Source organism: Delphinapterus leucas, chromosome 6 (assembly GCF_059928025.1).
Source record: "Delphinapterus leucas isolate spDelLeu-1000000601 "Yukka" chromosome 6, BTC_Dleu_Yukka2, whole genome shotgun sequence".
Lineage (NCBI taxonomy): Eukaryota > Metazoa > Chordata > Mammalia > Artiodactyla > Monodontidae > Delphinapterus > Delphinapterus leucas.
Genome location: NC_143134.1, coordinates 44581757 through 44607279, shown reverse-complemented (window position 1 = coordinate 44607279; position 25523 = coordinate 44581757). Strand labels below are relative to the sequence as shown.

The 25523-nt window shown below is 39.0% G+C and overlaps 1 protein-coding gene and 1 non-coding gene across 10 annotated transcripts in view; one reads left to right on the top strand and one right to left on the bottom strand.

Annotated features, from left to right (window-relative positions):
• UBAP2 (ubiquitin associated protein 2) overlaps nucleotides 1-25138 on the bottom strand; it is a 116868-nt gene extending 91730 nt beyond the window's left edge. For 4 of the 9 annotated variants that reach the window (XM_089912500.1, XM_089912502.1, XM_089912503.1 and 1 more), the window contains exons 1-2: nucleotides 22194-25138; nucleotides 21688-21774 (exon numbers count right to left, since the gene is read on the bottom strand). The gene's annotated coding sequence lies outside the window, so the exon portion shown is untranslated. The remainder of the gene's footprint in view (nucleotides 1-21687; nucleotides 21775-22193) is intronic. The other 5 variants (XM_030763825.2, XM_022551658.3, XM_089912506.1 and 2 more) reach the window with 2 other exon arrangements.
• Nucleotides 5405-5511, top strand: LOC115803845 (U6 spliceosomal RNA). The gene has a single exon (XR_004024640.2). It is a non-coding gene; the product is annotated as a U6 spliceosomal RNA (small nuclear RNA).
• Nucleotides 25139-25523: the final 385 nt, after the last annotated feature.

The window sequence follows — 25523 nt, the reverse complement described above, 5'->3', positions numbered from 1 at the left end:
ACTGCGCTCTAGAGCCCACGAGCCACAACTACTGAGCCCACGCGCCCTAGACCCCGTGCTCTGCAACAAGAGAAGCCACCGCAACGAGAAGCCCGTGCACCACAATGAAGAGTAGCCCCCCACTTCGCTGCAACTAGAGGAAGCCCGCGTGCAGCAACAAAGACCCAATGCAGCCAAAAATAAAAATGGTTAAAGTGATAATTTTTGTTATGTATATTTTACCCCAATTTAAAAAAACAGTGCAGCAATGCCTTAAGAGTTTAACTTCCAACCTAGAATTCTATACTCAGCAAAAATTCCAATCAACGTGAACACAGAAACAAGTTGAGTTCACACATACAATACCTCATAAACTCAGGAAGCTCCTGGAATAAACAAAACCTCTAAAACAGCAAACCAAGAAGAGGCCATTTGCAACTGACACCACAAATTACCTACCAAAATCCATTTACAACATATTTTTCCCTTGCAGTTCTCTTGCAAAGAGGGTGAAAAGCTAAATACTTTCTCAGCCTCCCTTGTAGCTTGGGATAGCCATAGGCCACTTTTCTCGAAAATCACCTGAATAGTGATAGCGCCTTTATTTACAGTCTCCCAAAACTGTAAATACACCAACTGTCCTTCAAAGAGTAAATGTAGCATAACCATACAGTTGAATATTACTCACGAATGAAAAGGAATCAACTATTGAACAACACGAATGAATCTCAAATGTATTATGCTAAATGAAAGAAGCCAGACTTAAAAGGCTGCATACTGTATGATGCAATTTTTATGACATTCTGGAAAAGACAAAACTAGAGAAACAAAGCAGATCAGAGATTGCCAAGAACGGGGGATGACAAGGGGGTCTAACACAGGAGACAGGAGGCTCCCCCAAATGACAGTCAAAAAATATCAAGATGACATCTTGACTGCTGACAGCTGACAGGAGGCCTACAGAGCAACCAAATCTAATCAGAGCAGGAAAATAGAGGGATACCAAAGAGACGCCTCCAAGAAAATGTTCTTGACCATCTAAAGAAGTTTATTTGCACATATGAAAAAGTATAGGGACTTCCCTGGTGGCACAGTGGTTAAGAATCCACCTGCCAATGCAGGGGACACGGGTTTGAGCCCTAGTCCGGGAAGATCCCACATGCTGTGGAGCAACTAAGCCCGTGCGCCACAACTACTGAGCCTGTGCTCTAGAGCCTGCAAGCCACAACTACTGAAGCCCATGCACCTAGGGCCCATGCTCCGCAATGAAGACGAGCCCCCGCTTGCCGCAACTAGAAAAAGCCCACGCTCAGCAATGAAGACACAATGCAAACAAAATTTAAATAAATAAATTTATTTTAAGAAAAAGAAGAAAAAGTATAGAGTTTAATCAGTGGTGGGTACATAGAAACCTAAGCAACTGTGGGAAAAAAAACCAAAATAATTATTTTTCCCCATAAAAAGCAACACGGCTCAACTGTAATGCTTATATGATCACAGCAACTTTTTATTTAAATTTACTATGTGCTGAGCACCAAGGTGAATGTTTTACATAAATTTCTCCCTGTAATCCTCAACACTCTATAGAATTTGGCATAATCCCCATTTTAAGGATCGGAAATAAAACTTGAAAAGGTTCTACACAGACCAATGAGATGTAATATAGTTAAGTCCCAATTGCTTATTTCCTAGGGTACAGAGCCTACAAACCAAACCAGGTACTAAATTACAAAATAACTGTTGCCTTCATAATCCTAAACTAGCAAAACAGTAGCAAGAGGCCAGGATGGAGGAGACAAAACTCTTAATTATGAAAACAAGCCACACAACATCCAGCTGTAGACACTGCAGTCTCCGAAACACAAGACTTATGGCTAGAGGCACCATAATTTGTAGCCGATCTTTAGCACGCCTTACCATCTCCCTAACTTTTCCTGGCAGTCATATACACTCAGAAAAATAGCAATGTTGAACAACATGAACATTTAAAATAACATCAAAGTAAACCCTTTTATATTTTCAAGAATTTTAAATCACTGCTTGAATCGAAGGTCCATTGGAACTTCACAACTAGGAGGTCACTGGTGATCACTGCCAATACAGCTTTGAAACAGTGGTGTGGAAAAAGCCAAGGTGAGTGAGGGAGAGTGGCAGTAAACTAATCATACTTGCAAGAGGTGGTAGCTAGAAAGAGATACAGAGCATCAAAGCAGAATTTTGTCAGGATGAGGTACATTGAGCAATTCTAATACACTGTAAGCCGCATGAGGACAGTGATTACATCTGTCCTGTCGCTTTTGTTCTTCCAGGGCCTAACACAGGGTGTGCGCTTAATTAGTTAATATATATTTACTGAACAAAAGAGGCCTATCTATAAGCTGAAGAGGAGATAATTGAGAGGCATTAAATTGAGATAGCAATAAAGAAAAATGATTCACTTGGACAGGAAGAGAGTGCCCTCTCCTCAGGCCAACAGAATGAAGGGCAGGTATGGCAGCAGCTAAATTTTTAGGAGATTAGGAGACAGACAATGGAGTCGGTTGTATTTGTCTTTACTTTTTTAGTAAAAGAGACAAAACACCTGCAGAGAATGCATACTAGACGAGCGGGGGTGGAGGAATGTAAGAAAATGGCAAAGGTTTTAACTGCTACTAAGCTGAATATGAGAGGAAGCTAAAAGAAGTAAAAAGAACAGAAAAGTGATATGGAGGATCCCAACTGAAAGCAGAAATCTTGACCTTCTAGTGGTACTAATCCACATATTACCATGAAATCAACTAGACTGTCAAAAATTCAGGATCACAACTTAAATGAATAATCAAGGTAGAAGTGGGTTAAGATGAACAGATCCTTTGCTGAAATATCCCACAAAATAAAAAGACCTTGAATTTCAAACTAGAAAGAGTCCACTTACTCAAGTCACGGATGATGTCGCCAGGTGAAGAGCTGCTCATATCTACCTCTAACACTGGGGCCTTTCTCATAAGCTTTAAGCTTCAATACATATTTGAAAACATCCCTTCCTAAAGAATATTCTCTCTCCAGTTTATTACAACCCTGGATGCCAGATTCGCAACCTCATTAAAGGTAAAAATAACACTTTAAAGTAATGTTTTGCATTAAACATGTGTTTCATTCTAATATAATATGGTGACTCAATCTTTCGGGCCATTAAGTACTTAGACAATTTGAAGAAAACTATGGACCCCCCCCCCTCAGAAAAAGGCATATCCACAGAAATTTCTGCCTGAAATTTCAGGAGAATTGTATCTCATCTCTCCCCCGCCTTCCCCCAAAACCCATCCATGAACAGCCCACTCCACCTCCTCAATGCCTATGGATGGATACCCAGGCCAAAAACCCTGCTCTAAGAATTTAGTAGAGCTCTAAACTGTACTTAAAGCTTAAGGGTATCCCTGGATCAAGCAAAATTTAAAACTATAACTGCTAATTTGGTCATTAAACAACATCATATAATTCACACTTTTTTAATGGGCTCTATTCTCCCTTAAAAACAAAAGGCACCTGCTTTGTTCCCAAAGGAACAATTAGGGGAAAACTCTGACCCTCAATAAACTTACACTTAGTATTTAATCAACATACTACCTATGTCCTTTCTGAAGAAACTGTTATCAAGATCTGCTGAGATGGCACAAACCCAATCAACTAATTGTAATGTTAAAAGAGTCTGCTGTTTTAGGTGAATATAATTAGCAGGAAAATGTATACATCCTCCCCTCTGAACCACACTTAAGAGCATGAATTGGAAACAGACTAACCATCTATGCCCTACAAATATCTGCTTGAATCAACTGGCCTAAATGTGGCACTTAAAAAATTATGTACTTCAATGGAATATTACTCAGCCATGAAAAAATGAAATATTGCCATTTGTAGCAACATGGATGCACCTTAGAGATTATCATACTGAGTGAAGTAAGCCAAATATATGATATAACCTATATGCAGAATCTAAAAAATAATACAAATGAACTTACTTACAAAACAGAAACAGACACACAGACACAGAAAACAAACTTATGGTTACCAAAGGATAAGTAGGGGGAAGATATCAATAAATTAGGAATATGGAATTAACAGATACACACCACTATACGTAAAATAGTTAAGCAACAAGGATTTACTGTATAGCACAGGGAACTATATTAAATATCTTGTAATAACCTATAATGGAAAATAATCAGAAAAAAATATACGTATAACTCAATCACTTTGCTGTACACCTGAAACTAACACAATATTTTAAACCAACTATACTTCAATTTAAAAAAATAAAAATACTCCCTGGGGAAGTAGAAAATAATAATAACAACGTATTTCACATCAAAAAAATGTTAAATGTTGAACCTACTAGATTGAAAATTAAATTTGGGATTTAACACTGTCTGCCACTTAAAAGATGATTCAATGGATGAGATGTCCAAGACAAAGGTATACTACAATGCCCTAACTGATCCAGCCTAACCCCTTTAGACTGTATCATATCCAACTAGGGAAGCCTAAAAACCCGTTATCAGCCTTCTCAAGGCCCTCTTTTTAAAAAGCCAGATTTCTCTCTCTGCTGCCAAGGCCTAAAATGGGGAAAGCATTATGTAAAAAACCAGCACTTTTCAAAGCAGAATCAAACCTACTAAGTTTTTGGTTTGGCTCTGTTACTGCTCCAAGAGCTACTACAAGGCATTTGAAATTGCCGGAACCCTGCCTCCAGAAACAGAGGCTTCAAAAAAGAAGGGCAGGAGAGGAATTGGAAAACAGAAAAACAACACCAATTCCAGTGGCTAAATATAAAATGTTATATCAAGTTAAATAAAAAGCTGAAAATGGAGCGTGGCAATATATATGGCAAAATGAAAACTTTAATGTAGAACGGCCATAATATTTCATGCTTAGGGAACATGTTAAAAGTTTTAAGAATCCATTTTAGTAACAAATCATTTTTACAAAAGGGTAGCAGTAAAACAAGAATACCCACTCGGAAACAATTTCCTTAATATTCTTTTGGTCATATTTCGTAAGAAGTCTCCGTTGCCCCTTAAAGTGGCCTATTTATTGACTTATTTATTTATAATAAGCAAGCAAGCACACACATCTGTATCTATGCTCATCTCTACCCAGATTATAACCATCAGGGCCCCAAATTCTTATTTCCCTTAGCCTTGCACTCCACCGCCATCCCCAGAGTATCTTTGCATCCACAGCTGCTGACAAAGGTTAGAGGCTCTGGGTCTACCATGAGGTAATTGCCAACAAAAAAAATACAAAATACAAACGATAACACCCTGGATTGAAACCAGAAATAATGGAGTCACCTATAAGGGGTTAGCGAGACAGTTTTGAAAGGACCCTGCTTTTCAAGTGTACGATTCAGAGGAATGAGGAACATTAGTTAAAAAATAAAAGGTCAGTGCTCGTTTCAGCAGCACATATACTAAAACTGGAACGATACAGAGAAGATTAGCATGGCCCCTGCACAAGGATGACAAGCAAATTCGTGAAGCGCTCCACTTTTTTTTAACACAACGTTGTAAAGCAATCATACTCCAATAAAAATTAATTAAAAAGGGCTTCCCTGGTGGCGCAGTGGTTGAGAGTCCGCCTGCCCGTGCAGGGGACACGGGTTTGTGCCCCGGTCCGGGAAGATCTCACATGCCGCGGAGCGGCTGGGCCCGTGAGCCATGGCCGCTGAGCCTGTGCGTCTGGAGCCTGTGCTCCGCAACGGGAGAGGCCACAACAGTGAGAGGCCCACATACCGCAAAAAAAAAAAAAAAAAATTAAAAAAAATAAAAGGCCAAAAAATAAATAAGTAAATAAAAGACAATATTACCATACCACATTGTCACTCACCACTCTGAGAGGAATGATGGGTAGCAGGGGCTGAGTCAGCTGCAGAAAAATGACAAAATATCTACCCCCAGCATGGAATAACCTACTTTGCAGGTGATGGGCTATCAGAAAGGCCTGACTGGGTAATTCCTTGGCAATCCAATGGATAGGATTCTGTGCTTTCACTGCCACAGGCCCGGGTTCAATCCCTGGTCGGGGAACTAAAATCCCATAATCCACACAGAGAGGCCAAAAAACAAACAAACAAAGAAGGCTTGACTGGAACACTGTAGATATAGGGGGAAAGCCTCTTAAGAAAAAGAGAAGTTCCATGCAGACTCAATTCTACACTATAATATTAAGGAAAGCAAAAAAGACTGAAGATATGAGGTAAATCCACAACTGTGAATGAGGAGACTAGAGGACCACAATCCTGGAAATCAACAAGACTTCTGCTGTAAAGAACATGTACTAATCATAGTTTTTTTCTAAAAAAAAAAAAGTGGCTCCTGAAATCAATCCTGGATAAATCTGAGAAACTGAGCAGAAAAAGACAAGAAATATAAGTTCAAAGCTTGTACTGGGGGGCTTCCCTCGTGGCGCAGTGGTTAAGAATCCGCCTGCCAATGCAGGAGACATGAGTTCGAGCCCTGGTCCAGGAAGATCCCACATGCCACGGAGCAACTAAGCCCGTGTGCCACAACTACTGAGCCTGCGCTCTAGAGCCCGCGAGCCACGACTACTGAGCCTGCGTGCCACAACTACTGAAGCTGTGAGCCTAGAGGACATGCTCCACAACAAGAGAAGCCACCGCAATGAGAAGCCCGCGCACCACAATCAAGAGCAGCCCCCGCTCGCCGCAACTAGAGAAAGCCCGCATGCAGCAACAAAGACCCAATGCAGCCAAAAAAAAAATGCTAGTACTGGACTAAAGCTGTGGTCAAGAAATATTTATGAGGAATTCCCTGGCGGTCCAGTGGTTAGGACTCTGCACTTCCACTGCTCGGGGCCCAGGTTCGATCCCTGGTCAGGGAACGAAGATCCTGGAGGCCACGCAGTGTGGCCAAAAAAAAAAAAAAAAAAGTATTACAAAAAGAACTGAGGTCAAGCAGCATTACAAACATCCTAATTTGTAGAACAGAGGCATTCCTAGCAAAGCTAAGTACACTTTTTAATATAGCACAGGGAACTACATTCAATATCCTGTAATAAACCATAATGGAAAAGAATATGAAAAATATATGTAAAACTGAATCACTTTGCTGTATACCAGAAACTAACATTGTAAATCAACTATACTTCAGTTAAAACAAAAAGAAAGAAAGAAATACTATGGGGAATTCCCTGGCAGTCCAGTGGTTAAGACTCTGCTTTCACTGCTGAGGGCCCGGGTTCAATACCCGGTCATCAGGGAACTAAGATCCCATAAGCCGCTCAGTGCAGCCAAAGAAAAAAAGAAAAAAAACAAAGAGAAATACCATGAAACACAAAGCAACAGAAAATTATCCAATAGGAAAACCAGCAAGAGTTTGTCAGAACTTCATAGTAGATAACCAAAATAGCCCTTAAGTTTCCATCAAAGTCCATTTAAAATATCCCAAAACAGCCTACAGATTTCTAGGATTATATTTCCTAATACTTTTTATATATTAACTTTCCTTTGAATTCTAGAGTACATACATGCAATTCATATTTTAGCTTATCAATTCTGTTTCTTCTATATCTAACTTGTCTTCCTAACCTTAAATCATAAACGAGTTAAGACCAGAAATTCATTTTATTTTGTTTTGTTCCCTTCACTACTAAATAGGTGTCAATATAAGAGACATTTAATAAATATGTTGAAATGACATGTGATAGAAGCTGGTAACTTATAAAAATTAAGAATGACACAAGAAAGACCAAATCATAACAGAGCCAATGATTCCAAAAAAGAGCAATACATGAATTGAATTCTGTTTTCTAAAACAATCAGTTACAGACACCTCAAAGCAAGCACTCCCATGATGTGAAACAATGTTCCCCTATTTATAAATCTTACACATCTCAGGTTAACGAAATGACATTATACAAGTATTTCTAGTTATCTTTTGGACCTGTGTATCTTAAATTTAGAGAAGAGACGAACCATAATTCAGGATACCATTTCAGGCATCACAAGGAAAATTATGTCCCTGAAACCTATTTTAGCTAGAAAAGGTTTCACAAGCTTTTCATTGAATCAGCTATTCTAATATTATTTACTAATTTTCTTAATAGGTCCTCTGTCAACTGGAATGCTAAAGGCCACAGGCATATTACTGCAGGGCCTTATACATACACTGTAAATAGCAAATAACCAATTAACCAGAATATCTCACATGCCTAATATGCCGGTTTAAAACTTTTTACTCTATTTGAATCCGTCTCTCACTGTCAGTATGAATACACACTTTGCATACTTTTTTGAGTTAAAGATTTTGAGATTTTATTGGTTTGGGTTTACTGTTTTAGTTGTATTATATAAACAAGGTTGTTTTGTCACGATTATTTTAAGAGCTTTCTTTGAGTTTAGTGTTCTCAGATATGAATACAAACATATGAAACTGTCAAGCATCATACAAATGTGAAACTAGTATTTCTGAAATAAAGGGATTACTTGATTCTTTCTAAAATCACTTTGAGCACTAATACTCTATAATTCTATGCTAAATATCTAAAAGTTAAGCATCCAACCAAAACCTGCCTGGCTGAGTGGTATTCCCAGGGTAAAACCTTTTTTTAAAAAAATCATTTTTAGTTTACCCACAGATTTCAAAACAGTTCTTTTTTTAATTGAATTATGTGATCCTTTTCTCACTCATCTTTAACTGTTTAATCCTCAGTGCCCCCATTTATGAAAATAAACTAGGTACATTAAATATAACAAAATGAGAATTTCTTCTTACAGCAGTGCCATCTGGTGATGAAAATCTGCATGTACAGAAATAAGCTAAATTGAATGGATGCTTAGATCGAGTTTTTTCATTTATAAAAGACTTTTAGTCTTAATAGTCTTGCTATTAAAACCAAACACTTTGATGTAATGTATCTGAATTCTCACTTGTCAATCAGAAAAACCATAAACTCCTTATATTTCAAACTATAAAATATTTACTAATTCACTGCCTCAATATAAACATTAAGACTTTATATCTCTAGGGAATTCCTTGGTGGCACAGTGGTTAAGAATCTGCCTGCCAAGGCAGGGGACACGGGTTCAAGGTCTGGTCCAGGAAGATCCCACATGCCACAGAGCAGCTAAGCTCATGCACCACAACTACTGACGCTGAGCTCTAGATCCCGCAAGCCACAACTACTGAGCCTGAGTGCTGCAACTACTGAAGCCCACACGCCTACAGCACATGCTCTAAAGATAAACGTGCAAGTTTATAAAGTAAGCAGAGGGGGAAAAAAGTGTTACTAAAATCCTCTGGGAAAAAACAGAGCTCAGAAAACAAAGTCAACAGGATGTATGATTCAACAAATTTTCTTATGTTTTACATAAAGCCTCTGGAGACAATGAATTCATAAAACAAGGTAAAAAGCATAAGTTACCAAAATCATTATCGACATCCTTAAAAATTACCACCAGTGAATTGTGAAAATGAGTAAGTCACGGAAATTAGACTATAAAAATCAACACCTTGGGACTTCCCTGGTGGCGCAGTGGTTAAGAATCCGCCTGCCAATGCAGGGGACACGGGTTCGACCCTGGTCCGGGAAGATCCCACAGACCGCGGAGCAACTAAGCCCGTGGGCCACAACTACTGAGCCTGCGCTCTAGAGCCCACAAGCCACAACTACTGAGCCCGTGTGCCACAACTACTGAAAGCCAAGCACCTAGAGCCCGTGCTCCACAACAAGAGAAGCCACGGCAATGAGAAGCCTGCACACTGCAAAAAAGAGAAGCTCCCGCTCGCTGCAACTAGAGAAAAGCCTGTGCGCAGCAACGAGGACCCAATGCAGCCAAAAATATAATAAATTAATTAATTTTTTAAAAACTCAACACCTTTAGCATACTGCCATATGGGGAAATTCTCTGTTCCCTTTTCTGGGAAAAAAAGCTCTGTGTAGTAAATGAGAGTGCTTCTCCAATAAGCAACCGAGTTGCCAGGCCACAGGAATTCAGTTTACTCTTGTGTTCCATCCTATCACTCTCCACCCCCAAGAACTACTATCCTGGAACAGGTTCCAAGAGAATTCTTAGAATAGAAACAGACAAGAGCAAGAGATTCTAAAAATAATCCAGTAGAAACTCAAACATACATATCTCAAGTTCTTGAGTGGCAGGAAGCATCAGGTTATTCAATCTATACAACCAAATTTTAACACCAATTTTAACCTCACCTCATTCAAAGTAAATTAAAGATGTGACAGATTTTAACAGGGGTAAGAAATGCTACTACATTTTTAACCTCTTTAAAAACAAAATCAGCAAAATACCATATAAAGCTTCCTAGATTATCTAAAGTGCAAGAATGGTCTAAAATTACTTGTAATAGAAAGAAAATAAACCACCAGAATAAACCAATTTGATTAAACTACAAAGACTGTCTCTGTAAAGGGACACTTTTAGAAAATGTTTTATTAACTGTTATTTTTTTCAAGGACTTTTTGTAGATAAGATACCTCAGTGAAAAAGCTGCATTTTCAAGTGTTCCAGAATTTCAGAATGAACTGGACATGGTTAACAGCCACCTGCACTTCTATTAAAGTTTACATAAGCAAATACCACTCATAAGAGAACCCTACCTAACGTTAGACATTAAAAAGACATAAAAAAAAATATTGTTCGGGGACTTCCCTGGCAATCCAGTGGTTAAGACTGCGCTTCCAATCTGGGGGTGCGGGTTCTATCTCTGGCTGGGGAACTAGGATCCCACATGCCACGCAGAGCGGCCAAAAAAAAAAAAATTGTTGGGTAAAAATTTATCTACAAACCACATAAACCCTAACAGAAAAACAAGGATACATTTGGTCATCCTGAGATGTTACAGAACACTTGTTGATAACATGCTGAGAACTGTGAAGACTTTGGTGAAAGCACCAAGGGCTTTATTTAAGATAGTAAGTATCACAAAGTGTCAGCATTGGAAGGTACCTCTGAAACCAGGAGGTTCATAGAGTATTTCATCCACTGCATCAAGAAAAAATCATATTCTAGAAACAGCAAAATAAATGTTTTTTTTTCAAACAGAATATAATTAACCCACACAACATGAATTACTTAATCAGCTAAGAGCTCAACTACTAAGAACAGAAACTAGTCTGCATCAAGAATGCTCACAGAGGGGACTTCCCTGGCGGTCCAGTGGTTTAGACTCCGTGCTTCCACTGCAGGGGGCACGGGTTCGATCCCTGGTCAGGGAACTAAGATCTCACATGCTGCACGGCGCAGCTCAAAAAAAAAAAAAAAAAAAAAGAATGCTCACAGAGATGCTGTTCACTCGGTCCTTAGGCCAATGGGGCCAGGACTGTCTTAGTTAGACTGGCAAGGATGGGTAGGGGGTCCTTCATCTGTATCAAAGACTCATTGACTCATTCTCAATAGCCTGAAACCATTAAGTAATGACAATAATATAGCAACAAATGCATACTGTTTACCAAGTGCCAGACACCACTGAAGTGCTTTACGCATACAGAATTAAGTCATTACCTTGCTGACAACACTCTGAAATACATCCTAATACTACTCCTATTTTACAGACAGGAAATTAAGACATACAAAGATTCACAGCTAGTTAAGTGGTAAGGTCAAGATTCAAACCCAGGCCATCTGGCTCCACAGTCTGTGTTCTCACCCGCTATGCTATGCTGCAAGCATATATATCAATTACAGATATACAACACACTCCAACTCAGCTTCCTCTTCTTTAAGACGGCATAGCTACTGCTGGCGTCACCTTCATAACTCATACCTGATGCAAAAGATCTGGTTCTGGGTCAGAATCTCACCTAGCTTCCCAGCCTTTCAGATACCCACAGGTGCTCCCTTGGTTGTCTATTGTAATGTTTTTTGGGTTTTGGGTTTTTTTAATACATTTATTTTATTTATTTATTGCTTGGCTGCGTTGGGTCTTCGTTGCTGTGTGCGGGCTTTCTCTAGTTGTGGAGAGCAGGGGCTACTCTTTGTTGCGGTTCACAGGCTTCTCATTGCAGTGGCTTCTCTTGTTGCAGAGCACGGGCGCGTGGGCTTCAGTAGTTGTGGCACGCAGGCTCAGTAGTTGTGGCCCACGGGCTTAGTTGCTCCACGGCATGTGGGATCTTCCCGGCCCAGGGCTCGAACCCGTGTCCCCTGCATTAGCAGGCGGATTCCTAACCACTGCACCACCAGGGAAGCCCTGTTCTTGCTTTTTCTATTAAGAAAATACCCATTATTCTCAACCTTTTTCTGCAGAGGAAATTCATTTTTTCATTCCTGCAGAGAACACTGATTTGTATTAAGAACCTCAACAAATTTGGGAAGCCCAAAGCAGCCAACAAGAGGAAGTCTACATCCCCAACTCAGGAGAGAGTAAGGCAGCTACAGTGCCAAGGAGTGCCAAGGAACTCTAGTATGAGACCCAATTACACACAACTAAACTTCTTGTGCCCTGCATGCCAGGAGCTGACCAAGCTGATACTTTTATTCTCCACAGCTGCTGAGGGCAAGGTCAGGCTTCTAGCAGTTGGTGGACAAGGTTAACTCCCCTACGCCCAGGCTTGGCTGACAATGTTATCTGCTATTCTGTACATATAATCTGCCCACAGAAAAGATGAGTGCTGATGAACCCTTGAACATTATAGGACATCAAAAATTATTTGGTATAGTCATATTTCTCTTTTAGGTTACCTAAGGTCAGGGGAGAAAAAGTATTTAACTGCCTATGGCTGCTTCCTTACATCTGTCCCACTCCTACACTGCTATTTCTTGGCTCTAAACCCTATCTTTAACCAAGACCCTAGTTCAGTAGCTATCTTATGATTCTTTGCCCTCCTATCCCTTAGAAGCCCCTCGTTGTTCATGACCAGTCTTAATCCCTTCTTCTAACAGCCCTTTCTCTCAAAAAAGGTAGGGAAGGGGGTTTCAGACTTCCAGTGGTTATGACTCCACGCTTCCAATGCAGGGGGAGTGAGTTTGATCCCTGGTCAGGGAACTAGGATCCCACTTGCCTTGCAGCATGGCCAAAAAAAAATCTTAAAAAAAATTTTTTTAAAAAGGGAGGGGGCTTGGAGGGGGTACCTATACTATACGGCATTTCAGAAGACCTACAAGTTGTAATACTGTACTTTTTATTTAGATTGCAATCAAACAAGCACTCCCCAAATAATACCAAGATGTTACATTCATTAGAGGGTTACTACACCATAGACAAAGACTAGTAAAGGGTCTAGTTTTTTTTAATTTAAAAAAAAACTTACACTGGAACTAGATTAAAATAGAATTTCTACAAATCATCCACTTACCAGAATATATTAATGGCTTTCTTATAAATCCAGTAATAATTCTTGCTAAACACACTCACACACACTTTTTTTTCTTGCTCTACGTATATCAGATTCTGTTTATCTTCCTGTGTGTTATTCTCTGGTCTTGCTCCCCCAGAATTAGTACCCACCCACATATACAGTGACACATCCAGAGTTTGCTTTTTGCTTTCAGCCTCCATTTCTGAAATCTTCTAAGTTCCTCACAGGCTCTGGCAACAAGGAATTACTATATACCCATTATCTTTAATAACCTCTAATAAAATATAACCTGCAAAAATACTGAATTACTGTGCTGAAATTAACACAATATTGTAAAGCTACTATACTTCAATTAAAAAAAAAAAGAAAAGTAATAACTAGATAACTATGCTATTATCTCCTGCCATGGTTCTGCTCTTGTGGTTGCACAGTGGGCCTAAGGAACCAATAGAATGGTGAAACAAGTAAAGGAGGAGCCCAGAAAAACTGCTACTCCATGAAAACACCAGAATGTCAACCCAGGTTTGTCAGCTTACTTATTAGCTAAAAGTGCCTTTCTATCCATGTCCGATTCTTAACAGTGGTGGTATCTCCAGAAGCATTGGGAATTTCCCATCATCAAATAAATAAAGTTTAAGACTCTGGAATAGTGGATCACCATCCATCACCACCCCTCACTGCATAGTACAATCACTTGAGCAACTTCTAAAAAATGAAACCAGGTCCTATTAAAATCAGGCTGCTCAGAATAGGTAAAACCCAAACATCAGTATTCTTTTTTAAAAGTTCTCCAAGCAGTTTCTAAAAAGTTAAACAAAGACTTACCATATGACCAAGCAATTCCAATCCTAGGTACATACCCAAGAGAATTGAAAACATATATTCACCCAGAAATGTGTACATGGAATGTTCATAAGCAGTATTAGTCATAACAGCCAGAAAATAGAAACAACCCAATGATGAATGGATAAACAAAATGTGATATAACCACACAGTGAAGTATTATCCATATTATTCAAGTACTAAAAGGAATAAAATTTCTAATAAAAACTACAACATGGATGAAACTTGAAAATGTTATGCTAAGAAGCCAGTCACAAAAGATCACATATGTATACTGTATTATTCCATTTATATGTAATTTCCAGAAGAGGCAAATCCATAGAGCCAGAAAGTAGATTAGTAGATGGGATCAGGAGAGAATGGACAGATGGTAATGGGAATGGGGGGCTTCTTTTTGGGGTGATGAAAATGTTCTAGAAATAGTGATGTTTGCACAACCTTGTGAATATACTAAAAACCACTGAATTGCATACTTTAAAAGGATGAATTTTATGGTATATAAATTATATATCTATTTTTAAAAGACAAAGCTCTCCACTTAAAAGCTTTTGCACAGCAAAGGAAACCATAAACAAGACGAAAAGACAACCCTCAGAATGGGAGAAAATATTTGCAAACGAATCACCAGACAAAGGATTAATCTCCAAAATATACAAGCAGCTCATACAGCTCAGTATCAAAAAAACAAACAACCCAATCAAAAAATGGGCAGAAGACCTAAATAGACATTTCTCCGAAGAAGACACACAGATGGCCAAGAAACACATGAAAAGATGCTCAACATCACTAATTATTAGAGAAATGCAAATCAAAACTACAATGACGTATCACCTCACAACGGTCAGAATGGCCATCATCAAAAAATCTACAAATGCTGGAGAGGGTGTGGAGAAAAGGGAACCCTCATACACTGTTGGTGGGAATGTAAATTGATATGGCCACTATGGAAAACAGTATGGAGGTTCCTTAAAAAACTAAAAACAGAACATATGACCCAACAATCCCGCTACTGGGCATATACCCAGAGAAAAAAAACACACGCACCCCAGATGTTCAGAGCAGCACTATTTACAACAGCCAGGACATGGAAGCAACCTAAAGGTCCATCAACAGAGGAATGGATAAAGAAGATGTGGTACATATATACAATGGAATATTACTCAGCCATAGAAAGGAACGAAACTGGGTCATTTGTAGAGACCTGGATGGACCTAGAGAGTGTCATACAGAGTAGTAAGTCAGAAAGAGAAAAGCAAATATCATATAATAACGCATGTATGTGGAATCTAGAAAAATGGTACAGATGAACCTGTTTGCAAAGCAGAAATAGAGACACAGACAAAGAGAACAAATGTATGGATACCAAGGGGGAAAGGGGTGGGGAGGGAGGAATTGGGAGACTGGGATTTACACATATACATTACAGATACTATGTATAAAATAGACATCTAATGGGAACATACTGTAGAGCACAGGGAACTCTACCTAATGTCCTGTGGTAACCTAAACGGGAGGGAAGTCCAAAAGGGAGGGGATATCTGTATGTGTATGGCTGATTCATTTTGTTGTGCAGTGGAGGCTAACACAACATTGTCAAGCAACCATACTCCAATAAAAATTAATTAAAAAACAAAAACAAAAAAACCCCACAAGCTCTCCATATTTCTAATGTGCAGCCAGGATGTCAAGCCACCACTCTGGAACAGCGGCTCTCAAAGTGTGGTGTCTGGACCAGCAGCATCAGCATCACCGGAGAACTTGTCACAAATGCAAATTCCAAGGTCATCCCAGACCTAGTGAATCAGAAATGTTTAAACAAGGCTTCATGAACAACAAAATTTGAGAATTGCTGCCCTCAAAGAAACTTAGATGAAAACTTTGATCCAACTGGTTCAAATGGAAAGGTGAGAAAGCTGCAAAAAGCATAATTTTGCTTTATTATTTTACTGTATGACTGTGTAACAAAGTTCCAAAAAAACACTGAAAAGTGGGAAAAAATAAAGCCACCACCTACAGTTCCACCACCCCAAAATAACTACTGTTAATAGTTTAGTGAATAGCCTTCCAGTGTTTTCACTTGTTTTGCATCATTGTAATCCACAAGAAATGACTATATTGTACTTTTATCACAGAACATTAACATATAAACTATTATGGAAAAGCAAGGTAGCATAATAATTAGCACCTCAATTACACTATTCAGCTGAGAAGTTGGGTGTATTATGGGAATATGAAAGAAAATTCTTTAGGGGCCAAAATGTTTTTGGCTCCAAGTTTTTTTGATATAATTGCCTTCTAAAATGCAATACTTCTCTTCCTTGGCAAATACAGTACAATAAACATGATTTAACTGTTTCTGATTCTACATCAGTTATTTTAGCCACATGATGGGTAATGGGAGGAATTAATATGAACTATTCTAACTCCAGGACATACCTAGGAACTTACTTTCCTAAATAAATTCATTGTATCATCATCCTTCTTGTCCTTGGCCTCTTTCTCAAAAGTGGCAGCACTGACATATCTGCATGGCTTCTGGGCAGCACAGTATGGCCACATTCCAAAAATAATTTCTGAACCCAACGACAATACAATCTTTCAGGCTGTTTCCTTGTCATTTGTTTTAAAATCATCTGCATTGTTTTTAATCACTGACTCGCTGTCTTTGAAGGGGGGGGGGGCGGGGGGCAAGACGACTTTCCACCCAAGCCTTACACAGAGTAAACCCTCAATGTTTCTTGATTTTCCCCAGGTTGTTCTATGGTAGCTTGAATGATTAAGAGACAACCACTGATTCACTGATGTTAGCATGCATTATATCAAGCACCAAAAAAAAAAAAAAAACAGAAAAGAAAATAGAGGGACTTCCCTGGTGGTCCAGTGGGTAAAACTCCATGCTCCCAATGCAGGGGGCCCGGGTTCAATCCCTGGTCGGGGGACTAGATCCTGCATGCATGCCACAACTACGAGTAATAAATCGCCAACTGAATGTTCCCATCTCAAATTCTCCTATCCCTAACTTTAGTTTGACTTGGCTCTTCCACAACCATGTTCAGCTGCATTTATCCCCACCTATCCTCTCGCGAGAATCAAGTGAAGTCTCAGAGTCACTAGAACAGGATAGACGTAATGCCAATAGTCTTAGTCTGTGATGAAGACTGAGACATATTTTTGTAAATTTTTTGCCTTCACACTCTCACTCCCATTCTGCCACCACCCTCCAGCTCCACATCCATCAGAGCAAGATTAACTTCTCGCTAGTTGCTCCATCCCAAGGCCTTCATAGGGAAGGGGATAAGCAAGGAAGTCGCCTTCTCCCTTTGGGTTATTTATTTCCTCTTCCTGAGACCCAGTCAGAAAGGGGAAGGTGGAGCTTCCCTGGTGGCGCAGTGGTTGAGAATCCACCTGCCAATGCAGGCGACACGGGTCCAAGCCCTGGTCCAGGAAGATCCCACACGCTGCGGAGCAACTAAGCCTTTGCTCCCCAACTACTGAGCCTGTGCTCTAGAGCCCATGATCCACAACTACTGAAGCCTGCACATGCCTAGAGACTGTGCTCCGCAATGAGAAGCCACAGCAATGAGAAGCCCGCGCGCTGCAACCAAGAGTAGCCCCCGCTAGCCGCAACTAGAGAAAGCCCGTGTGCAGCAGTGAAGACCCAACACAGCCAAAAATAAATAAATAAAATAAATTTATTTTTAAAAAAAAGAAAGAAAGGGGAAGGTGTCGAGCTATAGGCTAATCTACCTTACCAATCTTGGGGATACAAGTTCAATAAGCCAAGTCTTTCTTTTAGTCAAGTCATATTGACCAGAACCAGTTACAAACATCAAGAATCAAAGATTTTCAGGATTTCCCTGGTGGTCCAGTGATTAAGAATCCGCCTTCCAATGCAGGGGACATGGGTTTGATCCCTGGTCGGGGAACTAAGATCCCACATGCTGCGGGGCAACTAAGCCTGCACCACAACTACTGAGCCCAGGCGTGCCTCAACTGCAGAGCCCACGCACTCTGGAACCCACACACCACAACTACAGTGCCCACGCGCCGCAACGAAAGACCGTGCGTGCTGCAACGAAGACCCGACACAGCCAAAAATAAAATTAAAAAAAAATTAAAGAATCAAAGATTTTTGATTCTTGATACTCTAAGCTAAAACATTATCTTAAGCTGTAGTATCAGTTTAACTCTTGCTTCTTATTTTCAAGCACAGAAAAGCCATAACAATACTCAACACAGGAAAATCTCCAAACTCCCCAAGATGTGAAAAGAACTTCAGGAAATAGCCCTATTCAACAACACTCAAAATGTTACCTAGTTCAACTCCTAATCACTTAAAAGTTTTAATCCATTATCTCACATTAATTTATTGTTTTGGTTTTGGGGCAAAGCAGCATCTCTGCTAACCCCTCTCATATAGTAATCACTTTTACTGCCCAAAGTGATTAAATCCCAACTATACTTTCACAACAGACAAAACTTTACAAATCTTCAATTCTTTTTATTTTTTTAATTGAAGCTTAGTTGATTTACAATATTACATTACAAATCTTCAATTCTTACTGAAGACAGATAAAATATTTCAAGTACTCTCATTTTTCACATCTCTGCACAAATCATTTAAACATATGGCACTCAATTGTTACAAATACACAAATATTTCACAATTGATTTAAAAGGTTCAGTATATCCATTATTAAGCTATTTGAAAACAGCTATATCATAAGCCAAAAATATAAACACTGATTTTTTTTAAGTACTTCACACCCACAGCTTTTCATTACAGTTCTTCAGCTTTCCTCATATATTCAAGATATAAAGTCTTGAATTGCTTGGCTTTTTTTTTTTTTAAAGCGTATTTGTTTTATTCTAATGGCATCCTTATTATTGTTTCACTCATGCCAAAAGCAACTTTTTAAAAAATGTCAGTTACCTGAAGAATGTATCCATCAAAACATAGTCACACAATCCATTTAAATGTTACCACACCTGTCACTTATGCACCAGGCTCAGTTTTCATTCAAACCAAATACAAAATTCCTTAATAAGGAAATCTCCTACAACTACATTGAGAAAATATTCCATACCCTTTTCCTTCTCACAAGGATGTGCATCAAAACCTGTTCAACTATTCTATACATCCAGATTAATTTCAAAAACAATGGCTTAGAAAAATTACCTTCCATGTACTCTTGGAAACTGCATGTAATTGTAAGCAATGACTACATAAGCTATATTTCTCAAAAAGAATACACTCACTGCCTCCATTTCCTCACTAAACAACTCCTTAACTTTCAGTCTGCTTTCCACCACCCTACCACTGCAACAGAAGGAAAGATACTATTTCCCCAGGTCACCACTGACCTCCACATAATTGTCGAATCTTTCTTGTTCTCATTCTTTCACCTGTCTCTGGCATACAACACATTGTACAACTTTTTCCCTTGGCTTTTAAGACACTACACCATCTTAGTTCTTTTGTTCTCAAATCCTAAGCGGCATCCCATCTTTCTCCCACCCCTGAAACAACAAAATTGTTCAATTCTTAAGCACGTTCTCTCTTCTCACAGAAATTTTATGCCCTACTGGCATCAATAATTACCTCCAACTTCAAAGCAAAAGCTAAAGACTATGTCTCTCCAGAGATTCAGCCTCCAGGTAACTGCCTATTAGATAGCTACACCTATAATGGAATTCATCCAAAACTGCCTCATTTGAAGATTTCCAAAATTTTCCAAGTAACCAACAGCATTTTTCAAGTGTTCCAGAGCTCAAAACCTTTAAGCCATTCTTTTAGTGCACCATTTCTTCCTATACCCATATTCAAGTAATAAAGGATTTAAGGCCTTAAATCTATGCCTTCCTTTATATTCTCTCTGCCATCAACTTTCTACAGGTACCTGAATTAAGGGTCACTGTACTTAAAGCCTCAAAGGTTCTAAGAATTTCTAAGGTATCTGTATCAACCAGAATATCAATAATTGCCTCTTCTCTACTTCACTGAAATGTCACACCCTTATTTATCTGTCTGAACTATCTTAATTATGAAACTGATGTCAAAGTGGAATGTTTAATCTTTTAGAATACTGCTTACTGCTAACTGTTAAACTCCATCAACTTCTGTTCACAAACCACCAACCATCACAAATAAATACAAGGTTTTTATTCCTTTCTGATCCCTACACTTGTCATTCTCCCAAATTGCACCTGTTTTTTTGTTTTGTTTTGTTTTTTGCCTCCAACCTCCACAGACATGTTTTCTCAACAGCATACTGAACATAACACCCATTTTCTCATTTTCTGTCCTTCAATGTAAACAGCAATTACTCTTTACTTGACATCCATAGTAACTCCATGGTGTTTTAGGGTCACTTAACGATATACTAAACAGCCCTACTTAATAGCAGCTTGAGTTCTTAGTGTAATTTTATAGGCTTCCTGGTCATTTCTTTGTCCCACAGATGGCTAGACCGTCAGAGTATATAAATTGGTTCATGGTAAGCTAGCTACATCCCATTACAGCTAGGATCTTTTGATAAAGTGAGATAAGCATTAGAACAATTAAACAGCTCAAACTGCCTTTAAAAAAATGAAAGTTCTTCTGTGATAATAAAATAGTAAATGGTCTACTTTAGCTAACAAGGATTTTACTCCTGTTACCAACACCTGGATTGTTCTGTAATATACAGGGGTATTTTTTCCACCATTACCTTAGCACACTCAGTCACAAGGAATTAAAAAGGTACTAAATAGGGACTTCCCTGGTGGCGCAGTGGTTAGGAACCTGCCTGACAATGCAGGGAACGTGGGTTCGAGCCCTGGTCCGGGAAGATCCCACATGCCGCGGAACAACTAAGCCCATGTGCCACAACTACTGAGCCTGTGCTTTAGAGCCCGCGAGCCACAACTACTGAAGCCTACACACCTAGAGCCCCATGCTCTACAACAAGAGAAGCCACCACAATGAGAAGCCTGCGCACCACAACGAAGAGTAGCCCCAGCTCGCCACAACTAGAGAAAGCCCGCGTGCAGCAACGAAGACCCAACGCAGCCAAAGATAAATATATAAATTTATTTTTTTTAAAAAAAGGTACTAAATAAGCTAAGAATTTTTTTAAGAGGCCATCTGACCTTCAGCAATTCAAAGAAGTATTTCACCAAGTAACTGATATTATACCAGGAAATTTCTCATCAAAATAAAATGAGATCTTGATTGGAGGGGAAAAATTGAGACATTCATTAAGTTACAATAAGAAAATGTTTAATGTGACTAAATTACATTAAGAATAACTTTGTTTCTCTTTTACTAGTTGCTACAAATAAACTACCAAGTCAAGGCCAAACAAAAGATAACAATAATATGGTAATCCAAATAACAGCAAATTCCAATAAAACTTAATTTTGAACGTTCAAAACGTTTTAACATTCCAAGTGTTTTAACAAAAGAAACAATTATAACTTCAGGAATATGCCCATAATTGATCCTACAGGAATAACCCAGGAAAAGTAAGGCTCAGACTCCCAATACCTCAAAGAAGACTTGCCCAGTACCTGGAATCAACTGGCAGTGCTTTCCTCTGTCACTCCCAACAGCATCCTCATTCCTAACTGCACTGTCTTCCCACTAGAATTAAGCACCTAGAGAACAGGGACAGTGCATTATTCATCTGTATCCCTAGCACCTAACAGTTGCTAACAAGTAGCAACAATAAATCTTTGTTCAAGTAAACACCTGTATACTAGCATATATCATTAACAACAACAAAAAACTGTCATTCAGGCCTAATTTGGATTAACCTACATTCTGAGCATTTCAGAGAAATAAAATGTCATGAGAATATACTATCTAAAAAAGTTTTTATAAATGTAATAGCTTCGCTTCATTCCCACATCAAAAAGGAACTTTCATCAGTGTTTCAAAACTTGGGGTGGGCAAAGGAGTAATAGAACACTTTCAGTCTTCCAGTGGCCCAAGAAAATTACACTTATCCTACAATAAACTGCAATTTACTTAACATTTGCAAGAATTATCTTAACTAAGTAACAACAGTAGTTACCTCTTGCTTATCAGATCATCTGACTGGCAGTTACATCTGATAAATAATTGAGAAAATAATCACTTAAGAAATGGATTATCAGGACTTCCCTGGTGGTCCAGTGGGTAAGACTCTGTGCTTCCAATACAGGGGGCCTGGGTTCAATCCCTGGTCAGGGAACTAGATCCCGCATGCATGCTGCAACGAAGATCCCGCAGCTAAGACCTAGTGCAGCCAAAATAAATAAGTATTAAAAATACTAGCCTAAGCTTTAAAAAAAAAAAGAAAGAAAGAAATAGATTATCATTCAGTAGTGTACTTCAGTGACAATACCTAAATAGGGTAAATCAGAAACCCTGATTGAATAGGGAGTTATAAAAGACATTTTCTGAACAACTGGGAAAATCTGAATGTGGATTTATATCAGATTTTTATTGACATTATACATTATATTTTAAATAATTATTCACTTTCCTAGGTGTAATAATGTTATTGTGGCTGTTTGTAAGAGAAGCTTTTTGTTGTAAAGAGACACTTGCTAAGGAAATATTTAGGCATAAATGTCAAGATGTTTGCATTTTACTTTCAAATCATTTAGCCACAGAAGATAATGTGTGGAGTATATACAGAAAAAAGTCAATGTAGGGCTTCCCTGGTGGCGCAGTGGTTGAGAGTCCGCCTGCCGATGCAGGGGACACAGGTTCGTGCCCCGGTCCGGCAAGATCCCACATGCCGCGGAGCGGATGGGCCCGTGAGCCACGGCCGCTGAGCCCGCGCGTCCGGAGCCTGTGCTCCGCAACGAGGGAGACCACAACAGTGAGAGGCCCACGTACAGCAAAAAAAAAAAAAAAAAGTCAATGTGGCAAAATATTAAGTAGTAACTCCACTTAAAAGGTACACATTATACTCTTTCAGATTTTATAGATTTGAAAAAAAATTCTTTTAATTGGAGGAAAGCAAACAGAAAAAAGAATTAAAACTGCAAAAGGACAGAGAAACAATAAACACCAGGCAAGCATAAGACCATATGGCAGGACTTCCCTGGTGGCGCAGTGGTTAAGAATCCACCTGCCAGTGCAGGGGACACAGGTTCAATCCCTGCTCCAGGAAGATCCCACATGCTGGGCAGCAACTAAGCCCCTGTGCCACAACTACTGAGCCTGTGCTCTAGAGACCGTGAACCACAACTACGGAGCCCACGTGCCACAATTACTGAAGCCCACACACCTAGAGCCTGTGCTCCGCAACAAGAGAAACCACCGCAATGAGAAGCCCGCACACTGCAATGAGGAGTAATCCCTAGCTCACCGCAACTAGAGAAAGCCCGCACGCATGAACAAAGACCCAATGCAGCCAAAAATAAATAATTTTTTTAAAAAAGGTATGGCAGAAATATATCCAAAACATCCATAATTACCATAAACATGAATGGTCTCCATGCTCCAGTTAAAAGAGCAGTTGGCAGCCTGTATTAAAAAGCAAAATCCAGCCATGCGGTGTTCTTAAAAGATCTACCTAAAACATCACTACCAAATGTTAGCAAGGATGTGGAGCTCTTACCCATTCGGTCTTGAGAATTAAGTTCCAATGTCTATAGTATCCATTGTACGTACGAATTAAATTCTTCTGTAGGTGTCTAGAATGATACTAGCTATGGAACATCCTCAAGAGAATTGAGAAAACAGTCACTCAACTTTCTGTGTTCTGTGGTTCAAATGTGGTGCCTAATTAAGAATGACTGTACAATACTATGGAAAATAGTTTGGGATTACCTAGTGAAGTTACACACACCCCACACACAACCCAAAAATTCCACTCTCGGTTATACATAGTCTCAGCAAATTAGTTTACTGTACTTGTTTTGAGGTGGGGTGCAAATGTTCACAAGGGGAACGAGTATAATTTGTAATTGCAAAAAACTAGAAATGAAACGAACATCCATCACAATAGAATAAGATGTGGCATATCCTTACAATGGAATACCACACTACTGAAAATGATGGAGAGTTGTAAGAATCAATGTGGATGAATCTAAAACATATAAAAGAAGTATCAGAAAATCATACAATCCCATTTAGATCAAGATTGAAAATGGGAAATACTAAACTATATATTGTTTATGGATACATACCAAGGAAACATTATTTTTAAAAATAATAAGGCCAAAATGTAGGGTAATGATAACCCCTGGGAAAGAGAAAAAGTAACATCTAGGAGATGGGGATTTTAGGTAGCATTAATGTTCCATTTCTTGGTTGGTCATTTAACTAGTTTTTGAAAACTCTACACGTGTTTTTCTACCTCATATACCTCCTTTGGTGTGTATTCTATATTTTTCAATAAAAAATCAGTAAGTATGCAAAGTACAATCTCATTTTTTAAAAAGTATATACTTCACGTAGGGAAAAAAAGGATTTATACTAAAATGTTAAAACCATTTTAAGTCTCCTTTTTTTTTCAAATTTTCTAAAATGTATTTTCTTATGTAAAATAGTGCCAGCCAGCCTGACTCAAAAACCAACTTTAAAATGGAAATTTGTAAATTAACTTGAAAAAAGAGAGGGAGAGGAACTGGTTTGGTATAAAAAACAACTTAAAGTGAGGCTTGTCAATCAATCCTAAAGCCAGTCACTTTTTTCCCAGACCCTATTTCAGTTAAACTTGTATTTTTTAAGCCCACTTATTCCCTTGCTTATGATCTGACAATGACAAACATTATATTATTATCAAATGAAAAATCCCACCCTTCAAAGAGCACACATTCCAGCTGTGTAGACATGCACAATACAGGTAGCACTATACACCTTCCCCAAGCCCATGAGATTGCAAAGATATTTCAGGTTTTCATCGCTTGCTTGGGAAGCAGCATGTTATGGTGGCAAAGAAAGTCAGAAGGAATACAGCCTCCTCAGTTGAGACTTGAGTGTTTTTGTAGGGGGGTGAAGGAACAGAAGAAGGCAACAAAAAAAAAAAGAGAGAGAGAGAGAGAGAGAAAACAAGGGAAAGACAGGAATAAGAGGAAAACAGAAAGGAGGATGGGAATGGAAAGAATTAAAGAAGGCACAGAGAGAAAGACATTAATAAAGAGAAGCAACTCTGAGCTTCCAAAAGTCTTCATAGGTATATCTAGGACTGATTTGATGAGAAGCTTAAGACAGGTAAAAATTTTTGAGTAAATATTAAAGCACTGAAGTATTTTGGGGGGAATTCCCTGGCAGTCCAGTCGTTAGGATTTCACACTTCCACTGCAGAAGGCACGTGTTCGATCCCCGATCGGGGAACTAAGATCCCACAGGCTGTGACACGGCCAAATAAAGTATTACTGGCTTGTGTATGTACAACATAACTTTA